Source organism: Dermacentor variabilis, chromosome 1 (genome assembly GCF_050947875.1).
Source record: "Dermacentor variabilis isolate Ectoservices chromosome 1, ASM5094787v1, whole genome shotgun sequence".
Taxonomy (NCBI): domain Eukaryota; kingdom Metazoa; phylum Arthropoda; class Arachnida; order Ixodida; family Ixodidae; genus Dermacentor; species Dermacentor variabilis.
This window is the reverse complement of record NC_134568.1, coordinates 184,261,697-184,274,874: the sequence shown is the minus strand read 5'-3', so window position 1 is coordinate 184,274,874 and position 13,178 is coordinate 184,261,697. Positions and strand designations below refer to the sequence as shown.

General features: G+C 51.4%; 1 protein-coding gene across 10 annotated transcripts in view; it reads right to left on the bottom strand.

Annotated features, from left to right (window-relative positions):
* CadN (neural cadherin) overlaps nt 1-13,178 on the bottom strand; it is a 340,879-nt gene that overhangs the window by 57,156 nt on the left and 270,545 nt on the right. The window lies entirely within an intron of this gene.

Genomic DNA, 13,178 nt, shown 5'->3' with positions numbered 1-13,178 from the left:
AATCTGCTTCACTGAGAGTTGAGTGTTCCGCGCCGTAGTTGCGCAGCCAGGCGCGCCGACGCGAAGCAACCCAAGTTCGCAATAACGGAGAGGAGCTGTTCCCGGAGATCACGCCGCGTACAAGCCATGCCGCACCGTCTGCGCATGCGTGGGCGCGTGAACGCGAGCTTGCGCGCGTCCGTAAGCGTACGTGTGGTCTGGGCTTAAAGAGACACTACCATCAGCGTTCGTCAGCGCCCAATGCAAGTATTAGAGTTTTAGTTTAGGGGACGCAAGGCGTTGGGGCCCCTAGCGCTTGAGTGCGTTTACGTACGCAAGCAGAAACACGTTATAGGTTAGCGGTCCCAAACGCAAGCCGCAGTGAGGTCGCAGGCGCTCGCAGCGCCATCAACGTCTGATCTTTGCTACGTTATCATTTTTTAAAACATGAAATCAAGCACATGACGTAAAGCACATAAAACTATTCTTATTAAAAGCAGTTAATAGAGAGGTTTAGAGTGTCCGGTACTCGGGTAAACGCAGGCTGGGGCGTTGGGGCGCAGCCATGAACGAGAGCGGCCTGCATGGTGCATCCACCTGGTGGCGCAAAGCTCAGACAAAAACAGCTAATATTGCAGTAAGCAAGTGTATTTTACTTTGCAGCGGGTATAAATTTTTGGCAGCAACACAATTACGCCAGTGCCGAAAATTTACACCAGCAGCAAGTACAATGGCCTTAGTTACAGCAATATTAGCTGCTTTTGTCCGTTTGATCTTTGCGCCGCCAGGTGGATTCACCATGCAGGACGCTCCTGTTTATGGCTCCGCCCCAACGCCCCAACTGCGTTTATCCGAATACCGGACAGGCTAAACCTCTCTAATATATATAAAAACGACGTCTGTCACCACTTGGCGAAAGATTTATTAGATTATCTACCCGCTAGCTACTCGTAAGTTCTCCAACACCGCGAGAGTCACGTGGGTAACGTGACCCCTTAGGGGCAGCGATGTCGGCCGGCCAAACAACCCAAGGACGCAAGTAGACGTAGCGGTCTGCGCATGCGCAGTACCGTCGCCCCTAGTTCTTGCGTACGCAAGCCGCTTGCGTCCCCTAAACTAAAACTTTCTATTATCCGTTTGCTTACACGAAGCGGCCGTGGGGTAGTGGTTAGAATGCTCGGCTTGAAAACGCTTGATCGGTGGTTCAATCCCAGGTGTACACCTCGCATAAGCGCACGAACTCGATGGCCCGTTTCTTAGCTCATGACAGCCGTTCAACGCAAACAACTCGACTGATGTTTTGAACGCAACGCCTGCCTGCTCTCCTGAGAGATGCGCAGCAAAATAGAAAGCAGATTATATAAAAACTGCAAAGAAAAATTCTACGATACGTCAAGTGCAATGCGCGGCATTGATATCCCGACACGTATCCCGAAGTAGAGTATATGTTCCGGATACGATGCACGGTATTCTGTCTTTTTTTAATATGTTATGCACAATGTGATTGCACAGAACCAGGGGATGAAAGAGAATACGAGGCGATTGGGAGATGGTGCTCCCAAATACGAGGCAAAACATCAGGGAAGGCAAACTTAGGTTGAAGAAAGCACGGATATAGGTTAAGCCATCGCACAACGCCCACACTCAGATCCAAGCATCATTTCACGCGTGCTTCGAATACCTAAACCGTTAAAATATGGACCCTCCGAGAGGGGGCGGGAGGGATATATATAAAACCGCGTTTGCGCCGCACGACCATGAGCGAAATCATAAGTGCAAAAGACGAATATATGGTACGTTCTCCCAAGGGTTGAAACGCACTTATTGCGTCGCACTTTGCGAGCGTATAATAAAGCGTATGTGATGTCGACTGGTGTCAGGCGGCAAAAGACAGCGCACATAATGAATTTTAATCAACCGCACTCGACGGAGCTCCTTTAATGTGCAGACAAACAGCCAAATAAAATATATATCTCGCCGACCCTTCTCAAATACCCGATCACGCATGCACAACAAAGAACGCGCGCTCATCGCTACGGAAGGATCCCTTAGTTTTTTTCCTTGTTTCTTCCTGGCTCACGCAAAGTATCCCAAATTATTATCCCGCAGAGAGAGGCGCTTTATATTCTAATCATCGAAGTCTGCAACAACCGAAACTGCAAGAACAAGGAAAGCTGCTCCGTTTAGCTTTCTTTTTTTTCCCCCTTTCCCACGTGTGGATTGAGCATTCACGTAGACACCACAAAAATGCTACTTTCCGCAGCGAAATTATTTTCGTGTAATTTGCGACGTCGGAGCCCCAATCCGCGGCCCCAATGAACCAGACTGGTCTGGTGTTCGCGAGTCTCAGTGAACCTGAAAATAAAAAAAAAAGCGGCACATCTAACGAACTAGTTGCTGTTAACGTCAAGCAGTGTATGTATATCTACTGTGCATGTCTAGAAAGCTTCGCTGTAACATTTTGTGAGCGAGTATGAGTGCGAGTTCCGTCCATTTTGACGACCTACGAATGAGAGACGACAAGAAAATCGCTTTGGTGATGCAACCAAACAGATAATGAGCACGTGCGCGACGAGAACGACATCTAACTGAAGCTCCCAATTTTACGACAAAGTCAGTTCTGACACGCAAGACAGCAATCTGCAGCCACCGCGTTGTGCAGAGCACGCTCAAGACAGGTCATGGCGACACCTCTGTGCCAAGACGACGAGACGGTACAACAACTTATTACAGGATGCATATAACCCCGAGAGAACCTGAAAGCCTGCGTTAGCTTGCTCACCTAACCGTAGAGGAGTATGTCAGTGGCGCTTGCCGTGCTTTACAAACGCTGCCTGATGAAAGCCGAGTACAGCGATACACCCACTCGATGCTGATTGAAGACACGCCGCATCAGTTCGGTACGCAGGCGCCGGTTGAAACGACACGAGCGTGACTTCGAGAGCGCTGTACGAGTAGCTATTTGCGTATACGGTGAGACCCATGGCGATTTGTAAAATTGACTTGAGACCCGCAACGTGGAGGAGGAGCCCCGACGTGTCCGCTCGCAGCGTGAGAGCTAGGGCAACGAGCCGTCGGACGCCTTTAAAATGTCTCAGTTTCGCCCGAAAAGCGCCGATTGTGATAGCAAATTATTAGATATACGAATTAAGGGGCCCTATAACGTATAAAACTATTCCAATGTGTTTTTCTTCCGATCTCCTGAAGTCAAATTTGCGTAACAGCCGACGCAAACATCAGGCGGTGACCCGCAGCGCTGCATGAACAGCCCAATAAAACGCTAAATTATGGGGTTTTACGTGCCAAAACCACTTTCTGATTATGGGGCACGCCGTAGTGGAGGACTCCGGAAATTTCGACCACCTGGGGTTCTTTAACGTGCACCTCCAATAAAGCGCTCTCCTCGTTCATAGGAGGTCACTTGTTTGTTTTAAAAACGAATAACATTGCCTACAGTGTGCGGCTTGTCTTATCTAATTGGCTGACAAGAGGCGAGGAGGACGCTCAAGTGGAGGGGGATTCGATTGGGCCGAGCCAGTGCATTGAAAATCGATAACCGAATGAAGAGGGTGTGCCGGCGTCTGCGATTAGTGCGCTTTCCCATACTTAGCTTGACGTGGCTTGTCAAAAATCGCGGCGACATGCAACGGAAGGTTAAGAATGCCGCGAAAACGGATCCTCAGCGAAGAGTTGGTAGAGCTAGGTCGTATACGTGCCGAAAGTGCTCGAAAACATTACACTGCCATGCAAGAAGTTTTATTGTGCGTAAATAAACCCATGCTTTCGGGCAGGTGCGAGTAGCCAGTGCCTGAGCGATAGGCGGCAGCCATCTTTTATTCTTTTCGGAACGTGGCAGCCTGCTCCTATTCAGAAAAAAAATTCAGTTTTGTTCGGCGTATTAATGCACCTTTAACGCATACACGTCACTTTGACGCGGTGAGTTTTCGCGGTTTTGTGACGTCGCGTGACAGGCAAGTGAAGTGAGTGCAGCCCGAAAACTTTTGACCAATAGCCGGGGGCTAATGACGAAAAGGCGTCGAATCGGAAATTGAGTGAGTGAAGTAACTTTATTTTGGTCCAGAGAAGACGCAGGGAAGACCCCGCGCCACCCGGCTAGTCCCACGTAGTGCCCGCGATCGGGCCGTCAAGCTGGGCTTGGCGGTCGAATCGGAAATTACTATTTTTCTTTTGTTCGGTCCAATGATGCATAATCAGTGTGTACGCGTCATATCAGACGGGGAGTCACTGCGGTTTTCGTGACGCCGCGTGACAGACAGGCGAAGTGGGGAATGGCTCAAAAAAGTTTGACCAATCGCGAAGGACTGATTACAGAATTGGAATAGAAAAGTTTGCAATAGCTTTACGCTATAGCGCCCAAGAATAGTAGTTTTATCAGCCGTATAAACTTAGAAACATTCCATTACTAAATTGACAAGTCTGGTGTCACGCGCGTACAGGCAAGCACATCTCACAACTACATGTCAAAACGCTGGCGCGAGGAAGCGCGGAAGCAGCAGCGAGCAAACTGACCTTCGTGTTGCATCTCGATTCAACGCGAACTATAGCGGACAGGACAAAGCGCACACGAAGCTATCAGCCCTCGGCGCACCTACAGACTCAGTCCATATCGCAGATCGCGTTCAGGCCCGCGCGGCCGCACCGCCGGCTGCCGCCGCGGGAGCAGACGCCATCTTGAAAGACCACCTTTAATCTCTACTGCATATTGTATAGCTACTTTTGTTTGCATTATCTGATGCTCACTGTTTTCGCGTTCTGCAATGATTGCTACAGTTACTGTTAACCTTTTGCAATACTTCAGTGTCCGGAAATTCCTGGTCTCGCCGCTCGGCTCTGCCGCCCTCGACTGCGTGCTTCCCCTTTCTTCGACCAGCAATTTGATGCCCCAATATATAGCCGTATAGACCTGTGGTGGCCTCACGGTCGCACAGCAGCAGCCAGACACCCTTTCCCCTTTTTGACTCGGTAAAATCTTATCGCGGAGTGTGCGGGAAAGGAAAGTGGTGCGACGGTGCGCAACCGAGCCGTAGAGGCTGGACGAACACAAAAATAGTCGTTGCTTCTTCGGGGACGCATTACTCGCTTCTTTCTACTGATTTCCAGCCGCGCTCGCGTCCCGCACAACAGACCGTTTTCACGGCGATACCGTGGGGGCCGCCATGTTTGATCACGTGGTGACACGTAAATTGCTTACCTCAGCTGCCTCCGTGTTTACAATGGATGTGACATGACGCTCTGGTGCTGCTCACCAAACACCTGTTTTGATGAATATCGTAGACTGACTAGGTGCACGACACAAAGCTTTGGCCACAGCTTCAGAGGACATTGAAGCGCTTTCGGTACTCATTGCGCCTTATTTTGTCCGGACAGCGCATGCAGCGTAAACGGTGCTTGTACTAAAACTGGGGCTAAAGATGTATTTAAAGCTGACCAAACTTTCCACTTACGAATTAAATCAGGATCAGTGGGTTTGCTCTTCATTCTTTATGCGGCAAACGCATTGAAGCAGCGGTTTGTAATGTTCCTGGCTCAGTAACGTTTCTTGGTGCATTCACCATCTGATTGGCTAATTTTTGCCTAAGCGCTTGCAGATGTGCTCGATTGCGCTAGATTTGTTCTTGCTCTGCACAAGGGCTTCGAGGCTTCGAACGTAGATGTTCTGTAGTCTTGTCGACGTTCCAGGGCTGAAGTCCTTTCTTTCGAAATTAGCGATACAACGCTAGCAGTAGAGAACTTTTGATCCACGAGGAAAGCCATGCGCCACGAAAGGCCAGCAACATAGGCAGCGCTTATGTAGCAGCGGTCCGCCATGGCCTTGGCCATACAGATTCATTCCACTCCTTAATACGCCAGTCACAATTTTTTCCAGCCAACCACTGCATACGCCTTCCCCCTGCAATCCCACATTTTGCAACATGAATGGGGCACAGTGCTTTAGCGAACACCCAGTTGCATTTCCAACAGCTGATTGCGCAGTAGCAGGGCAGAAGCGGTAATAGTTTCGTATTCCTGCGCTTTCGCTGAGGATACGTGCGAAGCGCCATCTCGTTCCTCTAGAGCAAACTGCTCCACGAAAAGGGTCAATACATCTAAGCTCAGCGCACTGCATGCTGAACTCCACTTCCTCGTGATTGACACGATAATCTCAGCGAGCAGCGCTTGCTCTGTGATCCACAACTTCGTCCTGCCCTTTCTTAAAAGAAGTGAAAGACTGTAGCAGGGAAACGTGAAAACCACTGTTCGGCTTTTCGTTCGCGCCCTGCGAGCAGTTTTCGCTCTGGTCGGTTTCCGTCACCACAATTCTCGCGCCGCTTCGGGAAGACGCAAACGCGCGTTGTAGACACATTCGCTTGAAGCTAACGGCTTTCAAAATCGCAATTCCCGGAAAGCAGAAACCACGACACGAAACAGGGATTGAGATGAGGGCCCCGTGACGGCGCACACATGATCGCAGCTACAGCAGCAGGACTATGCAAAGCTGCGTCATCGCAGTGAGGACTGGACCGCGCACTAACCCTTTCCGCAGACGACGAGACGCGCGTAAAGTCGGGCTTCTATTCGTCCCGGCTACGTATGGCCAATATGGCGCTCCTAAATAAGCGGCGAGCACACACAAATGAAGGGCGCGAAGAGCACGATGTGTGTGGGCACACGCACGCACGCGAGACTCCGGCGAGTACCGCTGGTGTTCGAATTACTGCCAGGGCATTGGGAAAGGGTCGGGAACTGGATAGGACGCGGCTGATTGGCTGCAACATGCGGTCAGCGACAGTACAAGCTCTCATCCCGCGAACTCGGCGCCGCTGCGAGAAGCGGTCCCTTTAGGAACAGCGCTAATCAAACCAGCAGCTCCGCCGGCGATTGCACCCGCGCGGGCTGGACATTCCGGCGAAGGCAAACGTAGACGTATTCTTTCCTCACTTCATTGTTCCAGAGTGAAGCTCTTGCTATACGGGGTACAGGCTCATATAACCTGCAGGCGAAAATCCTTATTTTGCTGAAAGAGTTCTTCAAGGCGTATACCAACCATAAATTCTGTCTTTCTGCGCATTCAAGCTTAAACAAAAACATCCTGCACCAATTTCGATGGGAGAGAGGGAGATAAAGAAAATCTTTTTAGGGCCGCGCCCCCCCCCCCCCCCCCCCCAAGCAAGGACCAGAGACCGCAACACGACGACCTACACTGGTAGAAGCCGCACAAAAACTCCCATAGGGCGGACACATATACAGCGGTGCTCGTTCGCGCAGTAGAGCACGAAACATTCAGGATGAACACTCCGAGTTCAAGTCGGCACAAAAAATGCAATCCAACACCGTCGGAACAAACACAATGTTTGTGCACAAGCCGTACGAGACGGGGTACAGAAATAAAGCAGGAGTGAATTACTGCGACAAGCGAGGCAAAGTCCAGAGGGGCCGCCTTCTAGGCAAGGCAGCCCCTGCGCGATCGCAAACGCGCGGCGCTTGTTTAACATTTGTTCCTCGGGTGCGTCCCTCAGAGGCCTATATACGGTAGCCGCGCAGCATATAAAAAATCCTTCACAAGGTCCCACAAGCAAGCGTTTATGGGCCGAGCTATAAGGCAACGACGATGGAGCGCGCCGCCCGAAACACAAATCGAGTCAACGCAGAGCGACCAACCGCAAAGAGCCAGTGGAGTCCTGCAGAACTCCGCGAACTCGATACGTCTGCTTCTTGTTTCCCAGACATCACTAAATCTTCGCGAGGTGGAAGAAAGAGGAAGGTGGTATGCACGTCTACGTATCAACATGACGAATGCGGCCAGCACATCGTTTTCAGTGCAGAAAGCGGTGACCGAGGAACAAAGCAACGGAGAAAGCTCGCGCATGTGTACGTAGCTGCTATACAAGAAGTTGGACTGTGCGCGTGCTGCACGTGTAAAACACGTCACTCACTGAGCTCCTATTCCGCGTCACGTGGCACGGAATTCGAGCATGGCATCTAGGGCAGGCCTTGCGACGCTACGCCATAAAGAAGAAGAATGCTTAGCGTGGCGGGTCTCCAAAGCACTGGCGCTCTTACAAAGAGCGCGACAATCCAGAGAGCCGAAACTGACTTCTGTCCAGACTGATGGTGGCGCGTACTATTCCCGTCGTGCCGTTTGCACCGGCCTTGCAGTGCAAGATTCGAGAAGCCCGTTGCTTTTTGTTTCACCGCGAACCACCGCCTTCGAAACGGGGCGATATCCAACATTATACAAGGGAACAGCGCGCGCTTGTTGGGCGCTCAAGTTCAAGCTATCGGTCGATGCTGCAGCAATGACAAAGCAGGCAGGTGGAGAATATCTACAACGCCAACCGCGACAAAGGCACTGATTAGTCTATTGCGCACTCAACCAACAAAAATCCACACGCACACGATTGTATCGGCCATCTCAGAGAGCTCCGAAACGTTCCGCAGTGGGAGTGGGAACAGTGGGTTGGAAAGGAGGAGGTTCACGCGAGAGATGGCATAGGCGGTCTCAAAGCGTAAAGATATAAATAGTAAGGAGGGCAGGATGATTCTTTCCAATCGGCCGATTCGCGTCCGGAGACTGACTGGTGGACGGCGCAGTGACCCTGACGAATGAATGGGCGCGCCCCTTCGATCGAAGAATGCGCGCTCCCAAGTTTCCGAACAGTCCGTGGCCGTCTGGAGGCAGCGCAGCCAGACGCGTGACTTGAAATGTGCCCGAGCTGCGGGGGGCGACACGAAGGCGCCGTCGCCCCAGAGAGCCCATAGTCCGGGAACAAAACAAACTCAAAGCTTCGCTGATGGCGTTTGAGGCGCCAGACGGGCCTTGAATCGTAGAAAGTACACGGCAGCGAAGACAAAGCGGCCAGCGGCGCTGTTGAAACTGGCGTCCACGAAGCGAGCGTCCGCCTTGAGTAAAAAAATATAGAAAGAAAACAATAAAATGCTAGAGCGAACAAACGTGTAGGAAGAGAAAAGGGAAAACAGAAACGGACAGCAGTGAAAGACACAGTGCAGCGTATAGTGTGCACTAGCACCTCTAGTGACCCAAAAGACCGTCTTGTCAATCGGATGCGAAGCGTCACGCCACGTTCATGGAATCACGTCGCAACAACTGCATGCTTGACGGTGATGCCGAGTCTTCACGGTCGCTTTGAGATGACAGTGATCTAAAGAAAGGAAAGACGTGAACGAAATGTGCCTGTTATATAACGCACAATGCCGTACCAACGGAGATCTTGAAAGGAGCCCTGAACCACACCTCCGGCTTGGAGAGGTAACATAGTCCGCGGGTAGCATACGCTGCTGTGAACATGTCTCAGCCAAGTTTGCTGTCATATGCGGTGCGTGGAGCTCCCATGCGCAACCTGCTCCTCACTCTCTTCTGGACGCTTCGCAATAAAGCGGATTCCCCTACGCGGCTGCTTTAGTAGCTGAGGTCGGCTACGCAGCGTAGATAGCGCGGCCGCCGCAGGATGCCGCCACGATTCCACTGGCTAAGCCCACTGCGGCTCGCTGTCGTGGCATCTACGTTAACATCCAAAATGAAATTTGAACTACGCGCCACGGTGGCATTTAGAAGGCGCGCAGCGTTGTGCACACGCCCCACACCGCCGTAGCTTTCGCAGAGCAAGGCATTGAAGACGGAACGGGACCACAGCGGAAACCGCGTTTGATTGCCAGTAACTCCGCTTCTGCTGAACGCACTGAAGTACTTTTTGCCGGCAAAGTATTTCTGAAACAGCCTATTTTCACTTCAAATGCCTTTTTCTCCACTTCCGATAAAAAGTGGTTCAGGGCCCCTTTAATGATATACATATATGCACGTGACGTCACATCCGCTGCTGTCGTCTGCTTCCGCTACCTTCCGCCATCGTGGGGAACCTTAACAGGCGCGTGAATAAACCTATAGGTTCCCCAACATGGCGTCGCCGTAAACCGGAAGTCGCGGAGTATCCTTGAATGACGTACGTGCACACTATGTATTGTTGCATCTGGGTCGCAAGCCCCAAGGGTAGCGTTGGCCTGGCGGCCTGGGGCACAACTGGAAGCATCCGAAGGTCCTGGCAAAGCATGAGTCGACTGCTAACAGAACAACTTGTTTATTCTAGCATCGCAAAAGAGCGGCCGGTCAGGTCGACCGAAGTGGAGAGACGGGAGGGCGCGTTACTCGACAGAAGAAATCGGAGCCTCTCTCTTGGCGTCCGGGGGCAGCTGCTTTTATACTCTCGGAGTCGAGGGCAAGAAGGAACGCCTCGTCAGAGGCGCACGTGACGGCGGGGCACGGACACGCTGAGAGACACGTTGAGACGAGTGTAGTGACGCATCCACCGGGCCGGCGCCGATCAGACCTCCTCGCTTCACACTTGGGGAGCTCCTCTCCCCGGCTGCCGCGCTTTGACAAGCGTGGGCACCAACATGCACACACACACGCACACACGAATACACGTGGCATTGAAACATGCCTGGACGCGCTTGGCGGGGAGGCGTTGCGGCAGCGCTGAACGGGCCAAAATGTCCGCCGCTTTGAATGAAGCCCCGGCATCCGTTGCATCCGCGCCGGCTATACTGCGCGTCGTAGGCGAAACGTAACAGTATACGGACACGGTTGAAGAGTGCAGGCAGCTCACCAACACTCGCGCTTCGCAGTCGGCGGCACTGCGAGCATCGTCAACCCGTCTTCTCGTGAAAAAAAAAAAAATGCAGCGAGGAGCCGGTAAACTCTGGATTTCGTCATTATTCGCGGTTGTTTTTGGAATGCCCTCTACAGGCTTCAAAGCGAAGCTGGCTAGGTCAGACTGTCGGTGCTGAGCCATTAATATCACTCGATCGTTCAATACACGTGTCACATGACCCGAGAGTTGCTTAGCGTTAGAATTAACTGAATGCTCACTCATCACAGCCACTGGAACAAGCGGCTCTCCGAGACATCAGCGACGGGTCGTGGTCAGCAGCTAGAGGGCGGTCCGGAGAACAGGAACGTCGTACCCGCGTGTGCTCGCCGCTGCGGAAAGTTGACCGCCACAGCATACGCTGTTCGAATCAGAAGCATGTGCAACGGCCCTTCACGCACACAAGCACGTGAGCCTTCTAACCACGCCAAATAAAACTTCGGGCCACAAATACCGAATTATGAAATTATGTGTCAGTGTTTCGCGCTCAGGAACTATTGACTTCTGTCAAGCAAAACTAGAATTCAACCTCGGAGAGCCAAACGAACAAGTCGCGCAACACAGTGGGCCTTGGTGTTTGGGCATAGCTCGACCACGTAAGCTCGAAATTTCCAAGTCGGCGCCTGCCGTCGCCCCAACACATCCTCGAAAAATGGAGAGCGCCGAAAACCACACAAAACGAGCCCACTATCGCTTTCATAATTTCCCACCAGGGACAAGGAAAAGCAGGGCATTTTTGGTCCTCATTAGAAGCCAGCAAAAGAAGGGACGGCCGCGATAGGCTAAGCTGGCCAAACACTGGCTAAATGAAAAGCCGATACGTAATACACGAGAAGAATAAGGAGGCCACGGCAGTGCGCTCTGGGCAATGAATTACCTCGGAGCGGTGAAAAGACACGACCGTGAAAAATGACGGCGCGCTCAGGGCAGAAAAGACGTAGGTGAGGCGGAGGAGGGGGGGCGAGCTGAGACGCAAATTGAGACGCGCCGGTGGGTCAGGACCCCCGGGAGAGACGAGATGCCGCCACACTTGGGAGAGGAAGAAAATAAAAGAAAAACTGACTATTCATGCCGAATATGGCAGCCCTGTTCCGCTAGCCTGCTAATTGGCATTGGCGCAGAGCAGGCGCTGGAGCGGGCGACGCCTGATTAAAAATTCTCGACGCGCGCGCCCAAATTAATTATCTTTCGCAAAGAGCACGACAGTGTCCCTCGCCAGACCACTTTTACCGGCGTTTCCGCTGCTCTTTATTGCCTTCTCCCCAACGCAGCCCACCCCATTCTCTTTCTCTCCACCGGCCGACCAGAGAAGGACCGCTCTCAAAAGCCACACGAAAAGCGATAGCGTAAAAAATAGAGAAAGAAAAGCAAACAAATATAAATGTGCAGTACCAAGAGTCCACGACGCGGTTCAGCACACTAGCGGGAAGAAATTTATCATGAGGAAGGCGCAGTCACATAACGTCCCGCCGCTCAAGCGTTCCCTGCACTCAATGGAACAGCAGGGACAGAAGAGGACAGCGAGAAAATATATTGCTTAAGAATTTAACATGCTGCCGACCCTTCGCCTCCTCCTCGTGTTCTCGGACAACAGAGACTGGAGGTGCACTGCGCAAGCGATGCAGTAGCAGGACTTCCTGTACCTATCAGCGAGACGTAAGGATTCTTTATACAGGTGTACGGTCCGTTACTCGAGGAAACAGCTCACCACTCATGATGCCTTTGGCAGGCCGGATCGGCGGCCGCCTGTAAAAAGTCTGGGCCGGTTAGCTCGCATGCGCCGAATCAGGTAGGCAGAAAGGGGTTTATCCTGACCGGCACTCCGAAGAGTAAAAAAACTTTCTGCGTGCTTCACCAGCCGCACTCAAGTACAGGCATATAGCTCTCGTATGTGCGAACTAAATGGTTTGTTTCTGAATAACATACGGGTGCAATGAGGGCGAATCATGCCGCTCAGAGCATGACTATACAAACTCGAAGAGTGGATACATCTCATAGGTTATACGTAGCGTGCATATTTGTATGTGTATGATCTGTTATAAACACATGACAACATTCGACTCTTTTGTACTACATAAAAGCTGCAGTCACGAGAGGTGTAAAAGTTACTCCCCTAGTGGAATAAACTAATTTTGTCAATAAAGTTATGGAAACAACCATATTTTGGTGAAATCACAAAAGAACAAGATAGCAAAGACACGGGAACAAAAAAGATGTTAGAAAAATTGCCAACCTTTCCTGCTTTTTTTTCCACAAAAGTGTTCTAACAGTGTGTGGTTTTTTAACGTGCACATAAACCTAAGCATCCGGACGCTTTTGCATTTCGCCCCCACAGAAATGTGGCCGCTGAGGCCGGAATCAAACGGTCAACCTCGAGTTCGACAAAGATACGCCGTAGCCAACTAGGCTACCGCGGCGGGTCTCCGAAAAAGTAGGACATCCCGATACCATGACGGAAAAGCAGCCCTATATCAAATGATAATGGTAAATTATTCGGTGAAAACTCTATTTCGATTCCTTTGGCGGAAAAAAAGG